The following is a 22719-nucleotide window of genomic DNA, read 5'->3' on the forward strand; positions in this document are numbered from 1 at the left end:
ATAATTCATGCAGATTTTCTTAATTACCTTAAGTTCTGCACAAAATTGACCTAGAGAGCCTACACATAAGATTTGTAGAGAAAAAATTTATTCATCTATTTTAAAACTAAATATTATTGAGTAGTTCCTTGCTAGTAATTGGGCAAATTATTGTCCAATCAAACTCCCCAGTTATAGGATACATAAAGTTCTGGATAAAAAATATAAAATAAAAACTAAATGTATAGCTGACTTGGGGGGAAAATTAAAGTTGTTGGACGTAAGGGGAAAAAAATCAAGCAAGAATGCAGAAAGAAGACAAGCACTGAAGCTCTGGTGTCCTCAGAGGCCTCTGGGAATGTCTTCTATCTCAGATGCTGCATTTAGATGGATCACAGTGAGAGGATATGAAGCCTGAGTAAGAAGCAGGATGCAAAATCTGGTTTGATAAGCTCTCCATAAAGTCAAAGGAGGGGATGGAGGGCTACTTGACTTTCTCAAGCTTGGCCCTGGAGAGGGAAAAGGAGGGAGAGCATCTCCAAAAATTTCTAACCATATGCATTCATCTGAAGTTGGAAATTTTCATTCCATGTTTGCCACATACCATCATAAGAAAAAATAAAAGTCGTTTAGTTTGATGGTATCCTTGAATATCTAAAAGATTCAAAATATTGATCCTCTCTGGTAGAATACACTTTAGAACTAGATTTTATAAAAGTTTTATAGATAAAACATCAAGATATAAGTTCATAGTAAACAATTATGAGAAAGACATGCAGAAAATAATCCTCACTCTACAAGATAGAGTGAGCCAGCAGAATAAACAACCCGGGGAATCAGATGCTCAAAACCCACATAATTAGTAAATATTAAATAGAAGATATAAACTAATATATTAATAGACTTAAAGTTATGAACGATGATGGCAAAACTTGAAGAAGGTAACCAGAGAATAAAGGGGCCATCCAAATAGGAAAAAAAAATATGTAACTTTTAGATATAAGAACAGAGGGAAGAAATACATGGATCCTCAGATATCACAGTGAATTTCAATCACAGCCTATGACATCTTAAAGCAATAATGATAAAGGGAGATTCTTAGAAGTGATCAACACATAATGACATTACTGTCAAGGAATTATACTGAAAGAAGAATGTGTAAGAAAACTAAAAAAGTCTCACACAGTAGAATAATATCTTCAAAATAATATGATAAAATAATTACCAACCAAAAATGATATACTAAGTAAATTCTGTTTTAAAAAGAAGAATGATAGTGACCACACACACACACACAAATGCTGAGAAGCATAAAGGAAAGGTAAAATTTAGTCTGAATATATCAGCAGTCACATCAGTGAAAACCACAATCTTTCCAGAGTCAAAGCTTTTTACTTGATCAAAAATAATCCAAGTTTTAAAATATTTATAAGTAAAATACATTTAACATAATAACAAAAAAATTTTTAAAAGTAAATTCATGAAAAAAATATGTTAGGCAAATATAAACAAAAACAAAATGATGTAACAATATCAAGAGAAGAAATAAATACTAAGGTATAAATTAAAACAAGAGAAAAAGAATGATCATGTATTGATAAAAGGCCTCATTCACCGATAAGACATAGTAAGTCAAATTTACAACCAATAGACACTATATATATCTTACATCTAAGAATACATCTTAATGAGAAATACAGCATATGTAGAAGTGAATAATAAGAAACAACTTATCAAATATTTAGGACAAAGCTAAAGCAGAAATAAGAGGGGAATATATAGCTTTAAATGTTCCATTAATAATAGAAAAATGAATGTAAATGAACTAAGCACTCAAATTAAGAAATGAGAAAGAAAAGAGCAGGAACAAAAGAAAGGAAAGAAGAATAAGAATAACAATATATAAGAATAAATGTTAATAATCTAATACACAAAAATATAATAATAGAATTAACAACTCAAAATTGCTTTCTTGAAAATACTAATAAAATTGACAAAACACAGGACAAATATATTTAATGAAAATATATACAGGTGTAAATAAAAAATATTAAGATAAAATGGGATAGAATTATAGTTGCAGCAGAAAGTAAAATGTTAGTTGAAGGATATGTGGACCATATTTGGGGTGGGAGGGAGGAAAAAGGAAACCTGAAAAACCTGTAGGATACAGAACAAATATGAGAACAATTTACAGTTACAGTGTTGATTCAAGAAGAAACAGAAACCACAAAATATTTGAAATCCATTAAAGTAATTGAATCATTAGTTTATAATTTTACATAGGATACATTTTGGTTCAGAATTACATTTATGGGTTATTTCCAATATACCTTTAGAGGAACATGTCATTTTAAACAACAAAGCATACGGGGAAAAAAGGACCAATCATACAAATATAAATTGGAAAGTTCTTAAAATAATGTAAACTGACATTGCAAAACCAAAAAAAAAAAAAATTATGCCACACTTGGGATTATTCCAAGTACACGATGTAGGTTTTAAATTAAGGACAATAAAAAAAAAAATCTATGAATGCAGTTTAATATAAGCTTACTTTGAAAAATGAAAAAAGACGGATGATCTCATTAGAGGCAAAAAATCATTTAATAAAATTCAACATTATTTTATTACTAAAAATACCTCCTCACAAGGTATAAATAGAAAGGAATTGCTTACAAGGTACATATCCACCAAAGACCTAAGTATTTAATTATAAAATGCTAAAAACACTCACTTTAAAGTCCAGAAGATGACAGAAGGCCTATCCTTATCATTTCACTTTCCCTCACTTTTTTTAATGTTTATTTATTATTTTTGAGAGAGAGAAAGCGCGAGCAGGGAAGAGGCAGAGAGAGAGGGGAGCAGAAGACTCAAAACCAGCTCTGTGCTGACAGCAAGGAGCCCAACTTGTGGCTGGAACTCACAAATCATGAGATCATGACCTGAGCTGAAGTCGGACACTCAGCCGACTGAACCACCCAGGTGCCTCATCACTCTCGCTTCCTTTGAACTTCTTGGACAGTGTTGTAAGATAGGCCTTTGCATAACTTACAGCGTGGAGAGGCTGGGGAGAATGTGTGCTCCCTCAGAGCAGCTAATGCCTTAAGATCAGTGAACAGGGTGGAAGTCACCTTTAATCTTTAAGTTACTCTTTTCCAAATGTGCTAGTTAGCTCTTCCTTGGCCACATAAGAAAAAGGGGATAAATTGTTCCTCATAGAAGAACTTCCTCATGGAAACTGAAAGTGAATGTGCCTCAACTCAAAAAACATGTGAGGAGAGTAGAGACTAGGTTCCTGGTGTTAATCTCACATTCTGGAACTGACTACCCTTTTCTTCTATTAATTTGGAGCAAAATTAATTAGAGAAATGTTGTTCAAAAAATCTGGAAATCACATGTTTACAATTATTTATCAAAGCATGCTAAAATGTATCAGCATCATGATTTTTGGACAGTACATACTACAGTTCAGTAGAAGACCCACTGTCCCTTGGTTCACAGGAGGGTATAAACCCAAATGGAAAGGCTGGTAAGTGAAACGCAAAATCCTACCAGCATAGATTAGACATTTTTATGGCATCCTTTCAGGACTAAGAGTGTCTTTTTTTTTTTTTTTTTTTTGTCTTAACACAAACTAAAATGCTCTGTAGATCTGTTGCATGTTAGATCTTGATATCAGGATACACATCTCTGTTTCCATGGGGACCAGATACTAGCCAAGATTCACATAGTAGCCAACTTTTTTTTCCTCTCTTTGAAGAGCTATTAGTTTCAGAAATAAGATTAATGGAGTCCAGCAATTGTAGATGTGGCATCCTATGTATTTGTGAGACTAAGAAAGATATGAAATTATATATATATATATACATATATATATATGTGAATATATATATACATATTTACAAGTAGTAATGGCATAGAGTTTACATGTTCTGTTACCATGTATGCATCCAGATTCTACAAATAAACAACTCTCAACACTCTTAACTTTATTTAATAATTTATAGCTAGCTTACCTTTTATATTAATTAATTAATAGTTCTTATTCTATGGACAGAAATATTAATTAAGATTTACCCTTCCCGGTTCAACTGAAGGGATGACTAAGTGGATAATTGGAAAAGATGGGCTAGTTAGTAGAGCCAGAATATATGCAAAAGAAAATAATTTGTTAAAGTTTCTGTTTACACGTAGCTATATTCTAGATACTGCTCAGGCAGAGCACCTTGTTGCATAATTTCATGGGGACTAATTCCCATAGTATATACATGCCATGGAATTATGCAACCTGGAAGCCATGGCCAAGTTTTCACATAATTTGCACATTTTTAAAAATTTTACTTTAAATGCAGTATAGTTAACAGTGTTATACTAGCTTCAGGTGTACAATATAGTGATTTAACAATGCCATATGTTATCCAGTGTTCACAACAGGGTGAGTGCACTCCTTTATCCCCATCACCAATTTCACCCATAAACCCCCCTAATTTATGCATTTTTAATGGAATAATTACTAGTTACTAAAAGTAGAAGTCAGCCAAATCTGGGACCATGAACCAATGTCATACCAAATACAGGACATACAGGGCCTGGGAATATGACCAAAGTATAAGGACTGAAGATAAGTTTCAGAGTGCCAATAGAGTTCCTTAGGAGAGAGCACATGAAAACCAGGGAAACTGGTCTACTTGTTGAGGTCAGTGACTATTAGAACAATAGAGAGAAGGATACCAAAGTGTGGGTTTTCAACTCAGTCACTCTGAGTTGAAGCATGTAGGTTTGTGTGTCATATGCCATAGGGAAATTAAAGTATAGGGAAGAGAGCTGATGAATTTGATTTTACAGTGAACTGTGGATGTGGTAATTGTATGTGTTCCGCAAATAGAGTTTGAGCTATTTCACACATAAGCTAAATATATAACAATCTTTTTAAAAATATATTGTTATATACAGAAAGACTAAGCTTTGGAAAAGTAGACTCTGCTTGCAATTACTTAAGGATATTGGTGTTACATAGAGAGTCTCTTGATAAAGATGAAACCCATGATGAGAATTATATAATTATTAGAGAAATATCCCCTAGCTATTATATTAGAAAATCAGTGTGAGAAGAAATGCTATGAAGGACTAAAATCAGCTTTTCAAATTAGGAAATGAATACTTCAGGTATATCCAATAGGTGCTTAGAGAACATGCAAAGGTGGGAAGGGGAGGGAGGAGAAGAATGTCAATGGCAGTGAGTCTGACGTCAGTGTCAAATTGTTCAAGACCCAAAGGTACGTGGTTTTTGTTTGTTTATAGAAGAGAGAGAATGAACATGAGTGGGGGAAAAACAGAGGGGGGAAAGAGAGAGAGAGAGAGAGAGAGAGAGAGAGGAATCTAAGCAGGCTCCATGCTTCCTGCAGAGCCTGGCATGGGCCTCGATCCCATGACCCTGGGACCATGACCCAATCCAAAATTGAGTCAGTTGCTCAAACAACTGAGCCACCCAGGTGTCTCATCAAAGGTTCATGTTGTGAATAAAGACAAAAAAAGCCTTTTACTCTGAGAAGACTGGATGAATAGGTTTTTCAGAATGAAGTGCTTAGAGGCATAGAATGTGGCCTGAAGATAAATATCTAGGAATACAACAGTAAGCAGTTCCTGCTTTAAGTGATCACCATAGAAATTGAAGTTATATACTGATATACTTTGTCCTGGATATCAAAATAATCTTCTTAATAATCAGAAAATCCAGAAAATAATAGCATTTTGTATGTTTTTAAGGCTATAGTTTACCAAATAATTTTTCAGTTATTTGCGGTTTATTTGGAGAGAAGAGAAGATTTTTTTTTAAAGCAGGACATCCCTAGATGTCAGGTACAGTGGCAGGTATAAAAATGTAAACATCAAATTATCTTGAAAGCCGAATTTACTAGTTGAAAATAAAAGAGGAGAGGAATCCAGGGGGTTGGGGCAAATTCTTTGTGCTAAAGCTTTTTTTTTAGATAGCTGATCCATTCCAAGAATCAAATTTTAAAAAGATATTCTTTTTCCAGTTGCTAAAGGGAAGGTGAAATTTAGTAGCCTAAAGAAATGTAGTTAGGAGAGGGTGCACTATAAGGAAAATAAGGAAAAAGAACAGTCTGATTATACTATATGGGGCTGTTAGGAACCTACAAAATGATGTAGTGTCTTTTTTTTGAATTAACAACATGCTCTTGGTTCTTGTGGGAAAGGTAGGAGATCGGAAGACAATGGCACATAATAGTCATCATGGAAAACTGAGAATTTAGGTATGCAGACTTATTAAATAAATCTTCTTAGGGGCACCTGGATGGCTCAGTCGGTTAAGTATTCCACTCTTGATTTCGGCTCAGGTCATGATCTCGTGGTTTGTGGGATTGAGCCCCAAGTTGAGATCTACATTGATTGTGCAGACCTGCTTGGGATTCTCAGTCTCTCTCTCTCTCTCTCTCTCTCTCTCTCTCTCTCCCTATTTTTCTGCCTCTCCCTGCTTGATCATGTGCACACTCATTTTCTCTCTATATACATACATACATACATACATACATACATACATACATACATGAAAAAAATCAAAGAAAGAAATCTCCTGAATAAAAGTCTCAACAATTCCGTGGTTGTAGTTAAGAGTTTACAAAAATCTGTTTGCTGGAACAGAAGAAACAAAGCCCCATAATAAACAGGTGACAAGGTTGGACAGTTTCTAGCAGGTCCCTCTCAAGATCCTTGCCACCTGGTCTTCATGGCCTTGTTTATGCCCCTCTCCTCATGTGAGTGAGGACCTGTGACATGCTTCTAAGTTAACATAGCTAGGATGATAGAAGGTCACTCCTGTGATCATGTCATTTTATACAAGACTGTGTCTTGCTAGCCCACTTGTCTAGAGACTCTCCTTGTTGGCTTAATGAAGTTTGTGGTCAGGCTCAGAACTTCCACATGGCGAGGAACTGCAGGTGGTCTCTAGAAATTCTGGACAGACTCCAGGAGCTAAGGGTACTCTTCAGCTTGCAGCCAGCAAAAGTAATGCTATCAGTCCTGCAGCGAAAAGGAAATAAATTCTGCCCAACAACCAGAATTTGCTTATGAGCAGATCCTTTCCTAGTGGAGACTGCAGATGAGAACCCAGCCTTGGATGACTTTGGCTATATAGCCTGTGAGACCCTAAGGGTGGGAATTGGCCAGGCAATTCCCAGACTTCTGACAGCCAGCCACTGTTTGTTAGTAAATGCATGTTGCTTTTAAATTGCTAAATCTGTGGTAAGCTGCTACAAAGCAATTGATAAAGTATCTAAAAGTAACTGCTCAGAAAAGGCCAGGAATATAAAAAATAACTGCTTAACAGTAATCAAAAAGATTGCTTTCTATCTCCCATGGTAATTTATTTACAATTTACCATGAAGTAGGATTGTGTCCACTTGGGTAGAATGACCACTTTGAATATTTCTAAAGATTTACAGTGTTAATAATACAGATGAGCACCAGCTCTTGTGCAGTGACCAAGGAGAGACTATGACTTGCCTTTCTCACTTTGAATTTTATAGAAGATGGTACAAACTGATTTTGGAGCCATTCACTTTAGCAGTGGTGAAGACACGGAAACTTTTATTTTCCTTTCTGTCTGCAAAGGCTCACCTCCAGAAACTCATTTGAGTGGTTGTCAGCTTGGTTAATCTATCCTGTCCACAGCCCATTTCTGAGAAGACATTATCTAACTGAGAAGAGATTTCCAAGTTCTTCTGGATAAAATCTCAAAGTTTGGAGTTAATAGTTGCCATTTGCTATGGCAGAGAAATGTCTGACACATACAGACATGCCGTCTCCTTAAACTGCATGTTATCTAGCTTTATAGGAAATGCTTTATGTGTAGCTCTTAAATAATTCTATGTAACTTGCAGTGGAGAGTTTTCCAAACTCTGGTAATTATTTTATCAATTCCCTAAAAAAAAAATTGATCAAATACCATTAGAAATTTAATGATTTGTCATAAATTACCTTGCCCACCTAACCCAACCTTCTCAGTTTCCTTTACAGCAGAGTATTGTTTTTAAAATGGACTGTGCTTTGTATGCTTTATTCACAATAGCAATTCCAGGTGCATATGAAGATAAAGGTGACTAATTAGGTTGCTGCTTATTCTCAAGGAAGTAATTAGGCATCATTAGGGTATTATTTTTTAAATTAGGGCTTGCTTTCATGTGGAATTTATATGGTGCTCTGTCTTTGTAGAAACAGTCTTGAAACTCATTCATTTGTTCAAAAAAGAAAAATTAAATGTCATTATTAAGATCTACCTTTCTGAAAACATAGCCAACAGCAATTTGGTCTAAAATTTGTCAGCTTTGCACAAAAGGCAATTTGAACATTAGCAATCAGTCTTTCAAGGTGATTGCTATCTGCATAGAGATGTGAATTTAAAAAGCCACAAAATCATCATCCTTATAATCAGTGTCAACAAGTTCCTACTGTTTGCACGTTGCTGGAGATAGGTTTTCTGTGTTTGGTGGTTTCAGACAACATTTGAAGACTTTGTTTTATGAGTGACATGTGACCACCCTGCCTCTGGTGCTTGTTTACAGATACAGAAACATCTTTAAGAGGAGATTAGGAGTGCCTGGGTGGCTCAGTTGGTTAAGCGTCCGACTTTGGCTCAGGTTGTGATCTCACAGTTCATGGGTTCCAGCCCCTCTTTGGGTTCTGTGCTGACAGTTCAGAGCCTGGAGCCTGCTTCTGATTCTGTGTCTCCCTCTTTCTCTGCCCTTCCCTGACTCATGCTCTGTCTCTGTCTCTGTCTCTCTCTTTCTAAGAAATAAGAAAATGTTAAAATTTTTTTTAAAAAGAGGAGCTTAAATATGTGGCTACTTATAGGGTGATGTGAGTGACACTGGATTTGGGTAAGTCCTTAAATCCTGTTGCAAAATCTCACACCCTGACTTGCCAAAGTTCTTGATACTTCAGCATTGACTTCTGAAGTCTCAGTCTTCCTGGAGTCCTAATGAAATATATTTCTTTGTTCTCTTTTTGGCATTGAAATTCCACTTCAAAATAGGTGTTTAGGAGTGCCTAGGTGGTTCACTGGGCTAAACAACAGCAGACTCTTGATTTTGACTCAGGTCACAATTCCGGGGTCATGGGATCAAGCCCTGCATCGGGCCCTGCACTGAGTATGGATTATGCTTGGGATTCTCTCTCTGTGCCTCTCCCCACCACCTCTAAAAAAAAAAAAAGGGTTTATACTCCCCACCTCTACTTCCTCTAATTTCCTTTGATGTCCACATCAATCAAGCTTTGGAACTTCTCAATTTGCCAAAACTTCTATTCCAGGCATTTTATAAATTCAAGCTTCAATTCTGAATACATACATATTTAGGGTATAATATATATTGTATATTATATTATAACATTCATATTACATATCATATATTACTTCAGCTACCAACAGTATTTGAAAGCTTGCTGAGCTCTTCTCTTTTTTTTTAAATTTTTTAAATGCCTATTTATTTTTGATAGAGAGACACAGCAAAAGTAGGGGAAGAGCAGAGAGAGAGGGAGACAGAATCCGAAGCCGGCTTCAGGCTCTGAGCCATCAGTACGGAGCCCGACACAGGCCTTGAACTCACAAACTGCGAGATCATGACCTGAGCTGAAGTCAGATGCTTAACCAACTGAGCCACCCAGGCGCCCCACTAAGCCCTCTTCTTTGATACACTTACTCCCCTTGTCTTCCAGTGTGCCACTCCCTCTTGCTTTTCTTCCTACCACACTAGTCATTCCTTCTCAGTGCCCATTCCCTTGGTGGTGTAATTTTGTTTACCCAGATTCCAATAAAATCTATATCATAATGACTAATATATCCAAATGCTGACTTGACAGCTCCATTTTGATGTCCAATGCAAATGCTTTATGTTCTAAACTGATATTTCCTCATGAAACCTGTTCCAACAATAGCCTTCCCCACCTCAGTTGAGGGTGACTATACACTCCCATTAACTTAAATTTACAGTTTATTCTATAGTAAAAAGAAATAAGAGACTATCAATGATTTATTATTATTATTATTATTATTATTATTATTAATGTATAATTAAAATACAGTGCTATATTAGGTTAGGTGTACAATACAATGATTCAACAATTCTACACATGTCTCAGTGTTCAACATAAATATACTCTTAATCCCTTTTATCTATTTGCCCATCCCCTATCCACCTTCCCTCCTGCAACCATCAGTTTGTTTTTTGTATTTCAGAGTCTGTTTTTTGTTTGTTCGTTCTTTGTTAGTTTGTTTTGGTTCTTAAATTCCACATATGAGTGAAATCATACGATATTTGTCTTTCTGACTGACTTATTTCACTTAGTATTATATGCTCTATGCCTTTTATATTGTTGCAGATGTCAAGATTTCATTGTTTTATATGGCCGAATAATATTCCTCTGTGTGTGTGTGTGTGTGTGTGTGTGTGTGTGTACCACTTCTTCTTGGTTTGCTTCCATATCTTGGCTTTGTAAATAATTCTGCAGTAAACATAGAGGTGCATATATCTTTTGAAATTAGTATGTTTTCTTTGGGTAAATACCACTACTAGAATCACTGGATCATATTGTAATTCTATTTTTAACTTTTTGAGGAACCTCTATACTGTTTTCCACAGTGGCTGCACCAATTTGCATTCCTGCCACAAGACATGAGGGTTCCTTTTCCTCCACATCCTCACCAACACTTGTTATTTCTTATGTTTGGGTCCAAGCCATTCTGACAGGTGTAAAGTGATATATTGTGATTTAAATTTGCATTGTCCTGATGAGTGATGGTGAGCATCTTTTCATGTTTTTGTTGGCCATCTGTATGTCTTCTTTGGAAAAAGTGTCTGTTCAGGCCATGGCCCATTTGTAATCAGACTATTTGTGTTTTTAGTGTTGAGTTGTATAAATTCATTTTACAGTTTGGATATTTATTCTTTATTGGCTATATCATTTGCAAATATCTTTTCTCATTTAGTAGGTTGCCTTTTTGTTTTGTCAATGGTTTTCTCCACTGTGCAAAACTTTTATTTTGATGTAGTCCCAGAAATTTATTTTTGCTTTTGTCTCCTTTGCCTGAGGAGAGATATCTCAAAAAAATTTTTTCTACAGCCAGTATCAAAGAAATTACTGTTTATGTTTTCTTCTAGAAGTTTTATGGTTCAGGTCTCCCATTTAGGTCTTTTATCTGTTGAGTTTATTTTTGTGGATGGCGTAAGAAAGTGGTCCAGTTTTATTCTTTTGCATGTAGCTATCCAGTTTTCCTAGCACCATTGTTGAAGAGACTGTCCTTTCTCCATTGTATATTCTTGGCTTCTTTGTTGTACATTAATTGACCATATAAGTTTGAGTTTATTTCTAGACTTTCTAATTTGTTCCATTGATCCATGGGTCTATTTTTGTGCTAGTACCATACTGCTTTGATTACTACAGCTTTGTCTCGAAATCCGGGATTGTGATACCTCTAGTTTTGTTCTTCTTTTTCAAGATTGCTTTGGCTATTCAGGATCTTGTGGTTCCATACAAATTTTAGGATTATTGGTTCTAATTTTATGAAAAATGTTGTTAGTATTTTGATGGGAATTGCATTAAATCTGTAGCCCGCTTTGGGAAATATGGCCATTTTAACAATATTGATTCTTCTAATTCATGAACATGGAACATATTCCCATTTGTTTTTGTCATCTTCAATTCCTTTAATTAGTGTTTTATAGTTTTTAGAGTACAGGTCTTTCACTTCCTTGGTTAAGTTTATTACTAGGTATTTTATTATTTTGTGTGCAATTGTAAATGGAATTGTTTTTGTGATTTCCCTTTCTACTACTTCATTAATCAAAGGCTTTTTACAAAGGGAAATAATATACCAAATTTTTATTTTAAAAATATAAGTTCCAGACAAGAGACTATAAACAAGTAAGCTAGTGGGATGCCCCTGCCATAGTCCAAGAGAAATAGGAGATAAGGTTCTAAACCAGAAAAGAGGGAGACAAAATAGAAGCTTCAGGGTGAGTATAGATTCCAGAGCCCTTTTGAATGTGTGACCAATTGAATAAGAGGAATTTCAGAAAAGAAAGAGTGAACTACTTTGTGATTTACCAACTCTGGATGATGGTGTCATTAATCTGACCAGAGAATACACAGGGAGCAGCAGGTTTTAGGAAGGAAAATATACATTCTGATTCCAATTTGGGAAATGCTAATGTTGAGAGATCAAATAGGGAGTCAAATAATCTACAAACTTAGATGTAAATTCTGTCTTTGATGCTTAGCTGGAACTAAGAATTGTTATCTCTAACAGTAGTAAAACTTTAGTATTTTTTCCTATAGGTAACCAGGTTTCCTAGTGTGTGACACATTTATTGGTAGTATAATATCTCAAAATTAATTCTTCATTTTAGCCATGTACAAGCTATTCACTTCCCTGTTCCAGTGACCGTGTAACCATGAACATGTAAGTTTAATATTTTTAAAGGAGAACACTCAGTTGTCACAGTAGAAGAACTTTTAACAGAAATTTTTCTTGAAGTTTCTTACGAACAATAAAACTTTCTATGTACAAAAGTACATATAAAATGAATGTTTGAATAAAAGAAGAGGTCAGTAAATATTTCCAGAGGGAAAGAGAACAGAGATGGCATATAAGTGAAGCATAGCAACTGTCTGGTTATAAATTTTAGAATACTGATGTCAGGCTATGAAAATGCCAAAACTACTGTCTTTCTCTAAAGTTTATTAAGTATATAAATTAAACAAAACCAGCATGATCTGGGGTGAAGAGCTCTGGTTTCCTTGTGCACAATTAACAGTATGAAAAATAAAAAGTTGTAAACAAGTGTATAATGTAAACACCAGAAAATACACATTTAGTTTTATAGGTAATGATAGACAACAGTAATCCTTCCCCCTCTATTTGTTTTACACTAATATTAATGGTCTCAGAACAAAGCAAAACAATTATGAATCATATATATTGTGTATTCAAAGGAGAAATACTGTGCAGTGAAGATACTTTTAACTAAAATGGGCCATTCATCCTTTTTACCCTTACTTCTACTATTTAAGGGCCCAAAACACACACTTCCTGAAACATGCTTCCCGGCAATTTTTCTCACACAGGAAACCATAACTGGTTATTCAGTAAGAATGAACGTATGCCCAATTCAAGTAGACACTTCCTCAGCTCAAGCTTGTACCTATGTGTCACAGGCTCCAACACCTGGATTTGATTTTCACATAAGTAGGTACATAATCAACAACAATTCTCAGTGATGAGGATATTGATAGCCAGCCTCCTTTCGATCTGTAAGTAAAAATTAATAGCAATAACAGAATAAAAAATAACATGTACACGTGCATTTTTTGTGTGTTGTTGGGTGTTTATATACAAAATAATTGGAATTGTCCTTCAGAAAACATTTGTCTTTTACAATTTAATTCAGCACACCTTATAAGCTTTTGAGCATGTTATAAATACCAATTGATGATAATAAAGTTTGGGCAACAAGTGATTCAGCAAAAGAATGCTGGGAGAATGCATACTGAGTACACCAATTACAAACACACAAACACAGATCCATACCAACTACTTTAGTGCATGCATTTGATGAGACATGGATAATCTTTTACTTATTGAATGAAGATTTGGAATAAACTTAGGAACTTTTATAGTGTCAACAAAGGGAAAAAAGGAACTTTAAAATGGAAAATAAAGGTCTTTCTGGAAAGGTTACATCAAATTATAGACTTGAACTCCATCCAGAAAGTCTTATTAAAATATCCAAATGTAAGCAAAGGTTGTATATTTTAGTGTTTGCGTTACACCTAAAAACTTGTCCAAAAGATTACTCTATACCCAAGTGGCCATTTTAGAAATGTCTCGGTATTTGTGCACTTAAAAAAATTTTTTTAAATGTTTATTCATTTTTGACAGAGAGACAGAGACAGAGTGTGAGCGGGGGGGAGGGGGTGGTGGTGGGAGGGGCTGAGAAAGAGGAGACACAAAATCCAAAGCAGGGTCCAGGCTCTGAGCTCTCAGCACAGAAACCAACACGGGGCTCGAACTCACGAACTGTGAGATCATGACCTGAACCAAAGTTGGACACTTAACTGAGCCACTCAGGCACCCAAATATTTGTACACTTCTATATGTTTGTAACTTAAACATAAAGCAGTTGGAGCCACAAGTCCTGATATCACAATAGTTGCATAATCCAAGAAAAATATACTTTATCTGTTTGAGTTTCTCTTTAATATTTATAAAATGGTGGGGAAAAACTCAAATCTGCTTGTCATACCTTGAAAGATATTATAAAGATGTAAGTGAAAATACTTTATATTCCAACTCACAATGTGCATATTATTTACTATCTTTACAGTTATTATGATTAAATATGTGACTATTGCTTAATGTCTTTGTATTAACATTATCCTTGCCTATAAATAGGGCATAAAAGATCCTTGTCTAACATCTTTTTTTCCTGTTGTATATACAATTGAATGTTGTACTTCTATATGTTTGGAATCCACTATTTTGTGAAATTAATCTTGCTTTGTTTCATGGTTGGACATATATACATTTTGCTACAAAAATGTTTGGTTTCTCCATGAGAAGTTAATTTATTTGCCACCATAGTTTTTCTGCCTTCTCTATAACTCAATGGTAGATGTCATTATTTTATATAACATACGACAGTTCTAAAAATTTCTTTTGGATCTACTGGTGAGCTGATTCCCAAGCAAGTTTTGTGATCCCATACTCACACTGTAATCATCAGAGCAAAATTTTAGCAAGCTTCAGACCTGAAATGTTTAGGATGATGTTGTCCTACCGTTAATATTTGATGCAGCTTATTAGTAGAATGACCCTAGGCTTTGAGTTATTAGATCAGGAGGCAGTGTTATCTCAGTTTTACATACTGTATGATCTTAGGCCAGTTTTAAACAAAACAAAACAATGCAACAAAACAACTCTTTGTCCCTCATGTCTTTATGTGTAAAGTAATAAGTATGTTGCACAATTTTTGTTAACCTTGCCAATGTTCATCCTAATTTCAACTTGTTCTGCCTTCTTATCTATCACCATCAAGGATCATCCTCAATGCCTATTTTCCGTTCTCAAGATCTAGGACTTAAACATTGCATTTTTATGCTTCTCACAATTTTCTCTTATAGTGGTTTCTTATACATGTCCATTTGCCTTCCATAATTTTTTTCATTACATTTTATAAATCTCTCTCTAAAACTGTATCTTCTTTTCTGACCTATAGCCATAGTCATAGGTCTTTATTATGTCATAGATAACATTACTGTAGTGATCTTTGAATTATTCTTTTAGTGTTTTGATTCTACTCTTTCCAGTAGAAGAGTTCTCTGATACACTATTCTTAAAAACAAAGACAATCTTTATATTAGGGCTCTTCAGAGAAACAGAACAAAAATATAATATATGTACTTATAATGTATTATAAGGAATTTTGATATCATATTATTATGATATACTATAAGAAATTGGCTCATGCAATTATGGAGGCTGAGAAGTCCCACAATCTGCTGTCTGTAAGCTGGACACTCAGGAAAACTGATGTTCAGTTCTGAGAATTGGAGGGCCAATGGTGTAAGTCTCAGTTGAAGGCACAAGACCAGTTTCCAGCTGAATCAGTCTCCTTCCACCACCGTTTAGTTTTATTCTGGTCTTAAATATTTGATACTCACCCACACTGAGAAGGGTAATGTGATTTACTCAGTCCTGTGATTCAGATGTTAACCTCATCCCTCACAGACACACCCAGAAATAATGTTAATCCTGGTACCTTGTATCCCAGTCAAGTAGACACATAAAAGCAACCATCACAATTCTTTGTCTTTCTTGTTCAAATGCTTCTGTTGTTTTAAATATGAAGTTTATAGTTTGATTTGACAGTAAACTGTTAGCCATTTTTTAGAATATCAGGGATGTGAGAGCTCCATACTTGAGCTTTACTTTTCCTAAAGAACAATGAAAATGGAGATTCCAATGTTAAGGAGGCAATAGCATACATTTTAAATGTGTAATGAATAATTTTCACAAACTAGTTTAGATTCTAGGACTCAGATGGCCTCTGCAGCATTTATCATGATCAAAGATGTGTTTAGAATAAGAGTATGTACCAACTATTTCAGACCATTTGTAAATAGCCATAATGAGGAAGAATGAGGAAGAGGAGGGCAGGGGGATAAAAAGGGGAGGGAAAAGAGAAAAAGAGGAAAGGAAAGGAAGAGAGGAAGGAAAGGAGAAAAGAGAAACAAAGAAAGAAAACAAGTGTTTTATTGGCCTGAGTCCAAGTACAGAGAGCCTGATTGCCTCTTTATCATACAGTGGCTAATATGGTCTGACCCAATCCCTCCTGGAGGTCATCAGCATACTGAGAAATTATTATTAAATATTTATTGAATATCATGAGGCAATAAAAACTGATCATGCATATGTTCATGTTTTAAAACCACATAGATGATTTTCAAGTCCCATCATAAAGAACAAAGATCAGGGCAGACTGTCATATTAAATATATTAAAATTAGAGGAGAAGGAAATGTGTGTGAGAGAAGAGAGACAACAATGTGACACATTCTGTAGCAAGATGTGTTAATTAGTAAAATATTTTGAAAGGGAGATTAATTGTCACTATTATACTAAAAATACAATATCCTTTGATATCCTGAAATGTGAAGAATGGTGGAGTGCACGATTTGGATAAGGTCTAATATTAAGTCGGGGTTGCTGAGTTTTCAAAAGCAAGACTTTTCCTTGAAGGGTGAATGAAAACAGCTTTTTAACTTACGATCTTAGATACCATTAGTCCCAATAAAGTTGATGATTTCTTCTGGGAGAGTTTAATCAGTTTGTTGTGACATGGTACCAGCAACTCAATTCTATAAAACAATTGTGATTGATTACTGTTGTTCCATGAATTGGTCAGAAGGGAGCCTGAGAAAATCATTTCCACAGCCTGCCTTTCTAAGTACAACTTCAGAAAATGATGGTCTTCTGGATTTGAGCTATTTTTTTTTTCTCATGACCACTCATAAAAATATATTTCATTAGCCATTTCTTTATTTTTTAAACAGAAAATATCAACAATGATCACAATCTAGGACAGAAGTCACAGCAATTAACTAACTGTAATGACATGTGATAAGGTTAAGCCTTTTCTTAAACCCCGAGCCTGTTAAGTATTGACATCTCCTGACCGGAACACAGCAGGCACACTTAGAAGGCCACATCCATGTCTATTAAAGTGCCTTGGCAATCCACAGTGTTTCCAAGTCAACAAACAGTGCCCAACCCGAGACTAGGACTGGCTATTTAAACATAAGACAAAGCTATTCTGAATATAATGTGTACCTTTCAATTTCATTTGTTCTAACGACATTATCACATTTATTTATAAGACATATGGCATCTTCTTCCTGCTGCATCATTACACATAAAAGTATATGTTCTCGGGAATTTTTTAAAAGAAAGCAACCAACCAGAGGTGGTATTTGTTATTGTCTAGGAGACAAAAATCCCTTTATTACTTCTTAGATAAGGTGGACTCAGCCATGGCATTCGTACCTATTGTGTAGATAGGTATACCTTATTCTACAGATCTATTGAGATTTATGAATTATATAGGATAATTTTGGAAGAGGCTATAGAGATAACCTTGAAAGACCTGCCTTGCTAAAGAAGTAGCTTCAGTTATACTTTCTACATACTGCATCATTTAAAAAGTCACTTATTGTGTACATTACTTTGTCCAGTTATAAATATTCAAAGTCCTGAGAGTAATTTGCCTTACCTTATTTTCTAGCATAAATCATTCATCATTATCAACAAAATAGGGAAGCACAGAACTTCAGAAAAAGGTGTTCTCTATATTAGGGTATTAGTTGATTAACTTTGAAAATGTAGATTCCAAATTTTTCACTAGATCAGCTGAAGACTCAAATGAGATAGGGAAACACCTGCATGGTTTAACCTAAGTGTGACTGCAATAGTTTTTTTGCCTTCCATTATCTTTTTCCCCTATTTTTCTTGCATGGTGCTTCCCATTAAATGGTAAATTTTCCAACATTAAAGTAAAAATCTCAAAGACATATAATTTATTAACATTTCCTATTAGTTTATTAGATTAGCTCCATTATCTTTAAGATCTTTGAAAATTTACAGAGGAACTGAAGAAAATGATGTGGAGCAAGAAAAAGTTTGGAGCCCAGGTGACAGTCAATGGGGAAGAATCTAGAGAACCAACGCAAGGAAAGGCCTGAGGCTTAATAGAAGGAGGAGAAATAGAAGACTAGATACATGCATAATGGAAGGGTAGCTTTCAGACACACTTCTCCTAAAGAGCTCTGATGAGCCATATTTATGGAGCCACTAATTCTTGAGAGAGAGTACTCAAGCAAAGATATTCAATGATGGTTTGATCATTTATGCTTTGCTGTATCTTTGTTCCTCACTAATTCCACTGAAGTTAATATGTGAAGGTGATAGTATTACCTAAGTGTAATAATTAAGCTGTGACAGCTATTCTATTATGAAGTACATTTGACAATTATTGTCATGAATTAGATTAATTACAGACCATTTAAATAATAATGTTTTGAACTTAAACAAAATCATTTATTGTTATACTTCAGAGAACTTCAAAGGATTTTCTGCATGTCTAGTTATAATTTTTGTCTCTGGATTTCAACAGTAAGTCATGCAAAAAAATCTTACCAACTTTGAAGGCTATCAATGTTTACTTGTTTGTTTTTCACTACATGTGATAAATGTTAAAAGAATAACAAATAATAAGATTATATTCAAAATTTAGATCACTAAGTGATAAATTTATATTATGAAACTTAAAGAAAATCCCAACATATTTCTTCTTAATATACATGTCCACTGCACCATCGATGAAATTCATGAATGTTCCACACACATGGATTCTCAAGAGACTTCACAGAATAATTTTCACTGGCGTTTATCTGGGAGACAAACCTAGAATTTTTCCTCCCAAATACATTTATACCAGAATGCAATGTTGGTTTCAAAACTTTAACTATGTGCAAAAGTCTAATGAGTTCTGGACAGTTATAAGTCCTTAAAAGATCCAAAATGCTAAGAATTTGAGTGACAGCTTCCAGTTAAGCAGAATATATTTTCCATTTTAATTGAAATTCTTGTTTATCTATGTTTGATTTGCTTATTTTCAGTGAAACTTAAACTTTGAATTCTAGAGCCTAAATTAATATGCAGAGGTAGTTGCTATACTCCTTTAGAAACAGTTCCTAAATGTATGACAAGTCACTTAAGATATAAGCTAATGTGTCTAGGGCATGTCTCAGAACATTTTAATTACATTTCATTAATTCAGAATCACAACACATTTAAATTTTCCTAAATATGAAAAGACTGAGACCTTAGGTGGTTTTATGCATCATTAAATTTAACATGAAATTATATAGCTATAGCTCACTAATTTTTCAAGTTTTCACTATTAATCTACACATAGGATGCTGGAATGCTTAGGGAAATAGCATTGCTAGATCATGTGTTAAAAACAAATGATACTATATTACAGAAAATATAAACCTACACGGTGGCTACTGTTACACACACAGATCTTTCTGAATAATCCATAAGTAGAAATGATGATCTTTAAATTATCCTATTGTAAAGAAGTTAACTTTGTTTAGATTTGCTACAATAACCATAAAATCACAATATAAAATATTTTTTGACTACTTTAAAGACTTGTCCATATTAGTTTCACATTGGGGGAAATACCTTTGGCCTTTCTTTCTTCCTCTTCCTGGGACTCAGATATGATGGCTGGAGCTCCATAAGGATCTTAAACCATCTGGAAATCTAGGATGAAGGTGCCAGGTAAAATGATAGAACAGAGATAGAAGGAGCTTGGGTCACTGATGGTTGTGGCTCTATTTTACTAGTCTTGAACTATCTTTATTCAGACGTGTGTGTGTGTGTGTGTGTGTGTGTGTGTGTGTGTGTGTGAAAGAAATCAATTTCTAAGTGATTGAAGTCACAATACATTTTTTTCTATGTGCAGAAAAACCTATTTTTTATATTATTCAAACATTCAGCAGTGTTTGGCCTTAAGTTATACTTATTTTTCTGATTGACAGGTCTGCCAATGTATTAGAAAGCCTTGATTATAAGTATCATATGTTATTCATATTGACTGTTGACAGCAACATTTCCCAGACTTTCCTCACTTCCAACAATCAAACCAATGACTCTTTTCAGTCTCATTGTGTATGTGCAAAAGAACGGAAAAGAAATGCTGCCAAGACACAAAACTGGACCAGACATGGGAACGGAGAGCTTCAGTGTATAGGGATGGATGATGACCACTTTGAAGGCAAGAATAATTCTGAAGAAACATACATCTGGTAGAATTACCAGGGTGAAGAAATAGATGTCACCTCATAAACAGAATACTAGCTCATAACCTGCTTTCCTATTATCACCTAATGTTTGACCACCGAACCAAGAATGACAATGAGACAGAAATAGAAGAGAAAGCATTTTCAAAGCCTAAAGCATCAAATTGGCACTCGTGACACTAGTCCTATTGAAACAAATATATTTGGGTTAAAAATTAGCACATCCTTTTCATTTTAAACTATTAAGTGCTGAGAAATTTACTTTTGAGTTTTGAGAGCAGTTAAAGGGGAAAAGAATTCCCATGATTTATGGTATTAGGGCTAGGTGATGCACTCAGAGTGGTGCTCAGTCAGAAGTAAGGTGCAAAGGAACAAAAACTTTTATGATGATCCTTTTGTGGCCTCTAACTAGATATATCACTTTTAATTGATTGACCACTACATCATGTTGCATATGAATGACGATTTTTTTATTCTGTTATCTTAGGAGAAAGTCTCTAAATTTATGTTTTGGATGTTAAAACATTGTTGAGGATATACTATTACAAGAAACCATTTTTATAAACATTAACCTAAAGGTAAAAGATGGATACGGGATTTCTGTTGTTGGGAGCCAATCTCAGCTGTCCTTGAGATATAGAAAATGTACTTATTTATTCTTTCTTATGCTTTATTCAGTTTTTAAGGAATTATTCCAGCAACATATCTGGAAAATGGCACTCACAACGAGCAAAACTCTTTCTTGAGGTCTTTCATGGTATGTTGAGAGAATTCATATAGAGAGACACAGTTCCTCTAATTGTAATCCATTTTATAGAGCAGAAAAGCTTTGCAAATCAATGAGAAGATATTTCAATTGAGCTACTCATTTACATGAGTGAGCGTATACAGTCTGCTCATCATGCTTTGGTGTAGGAGTATATAATTTCTGCATGGCGGCACAAAGATAAACTACCCAGGTAAAGTCAGAAAAGATTTCATCAAGTTATGGTATTTGGTGGAAGTGTAAGCAGATGGGAAGGAACTAGTGATTTGGGGACTTAAATAGTTAAAAGAGAGGGGGGATTAGGGAAACGAAAATAGAAAGGGTCAAAATTAGACAATTATGGCTTAAAATGAAAACCAAAATAAAAAGGAGAGACTGGGAGCATCCCTGTCTCTGAGATTGAAGGGAAAGGAACAGAAGGCAATATATCAAGATGATTAGGCGATTTGAGGACAACACAATTATGAATTATAGGCTGTGGTCTCTTATTTATCCTTTGTGAAAAAACAAATGAAATAATCCAAGGTGAGGTGGAAGTATAACTTGACGTTAGTCTGTGCTAATGGTAATGGAAGGAAATGAACAAGGTAAAAAAAGGTTTTCTGGGCCATGGTGATGGCTTGGTTGAGATGGGAATTTAATATCCATTTGAGTGAAACTCAACTGCTCAGATGGTTCTCCTGTTGTGCTTGAGAACCACTTTGCTGAAGAGGAGAAATATAATTGCAGAATTTAGGTTGGAATTTCAGATAAAAATATAATGTGAAGGTTGATATAATGAGGGAGTTGAGAGAAATAATGAGAAATCCAAGTAAACAACCATGGCTTAAGATGCCAAAATAACAATAAAAAAGAAGGGACTGAATAAAAAGGAGGTGGATTGAGATGATATATTAGCCAAGAAAAAATGGGGAAGGATATGAAGAAGTTTAAGGACTGGATGAAGTAGCAGATCAGAACTGTCAGGAGTAAAAGAATAAGGGAAGTAGAAAGGTAAGCTGTAGTCAGATATTGGTGTTTAAGAATTCAAGTCTATGGATGTTCACAGCATAAAAACAATTTCTGGAGTAATAACACACTACAGGAGTTATAAAGATCATTGGACCTTGTAAGTGCAAGGAACTAAAAGACTGAGTTATGTTGGGTTTATATTTAAATAACTTAGGATTTATTAAACAAAATTTTTTTTTCAGAATTGATACCTACTAAGAACTATTTAAGAACTGAGACACCACATTGAGAAAAACAAGGCATGGAGTTTAGTAGTCAGCTGCTAACCAAGTAACCAAGTAACATATTAATGTATTATGTTAGAAAATATATCAGAGTTAGGACATAACAGGGTGACAGGGACAGTTTCTTCAGTATCCAGGGAAAACATTTCTGTAAAGATAACATTTAAGCAGAGACCTGAATAAATAGGAAATAATGAAACATAAGACTATTTGAAGCAAGAACACTTATGATAGAGCCTATAGCAAGTGTAAAGCTCAGAGGTAGTAATGTTTGCTGTGTTGCAAGAACGGACAA

This window comes from Panthera tigris, chromosome A1, assembly GCF_018350195.1.
Source record: "Panthera tigris isolate Pti1 chromosome A1, P.tigris_Pti1_mat1.1, whole genome shotgun sequence".
Classification (NCBI taxonomy): domain Eukaryota; kingdom Metazoa; phylum Chordata; class Mammalia; order Carnivora; family Felidae; genus Panthera; species Panthera tigris.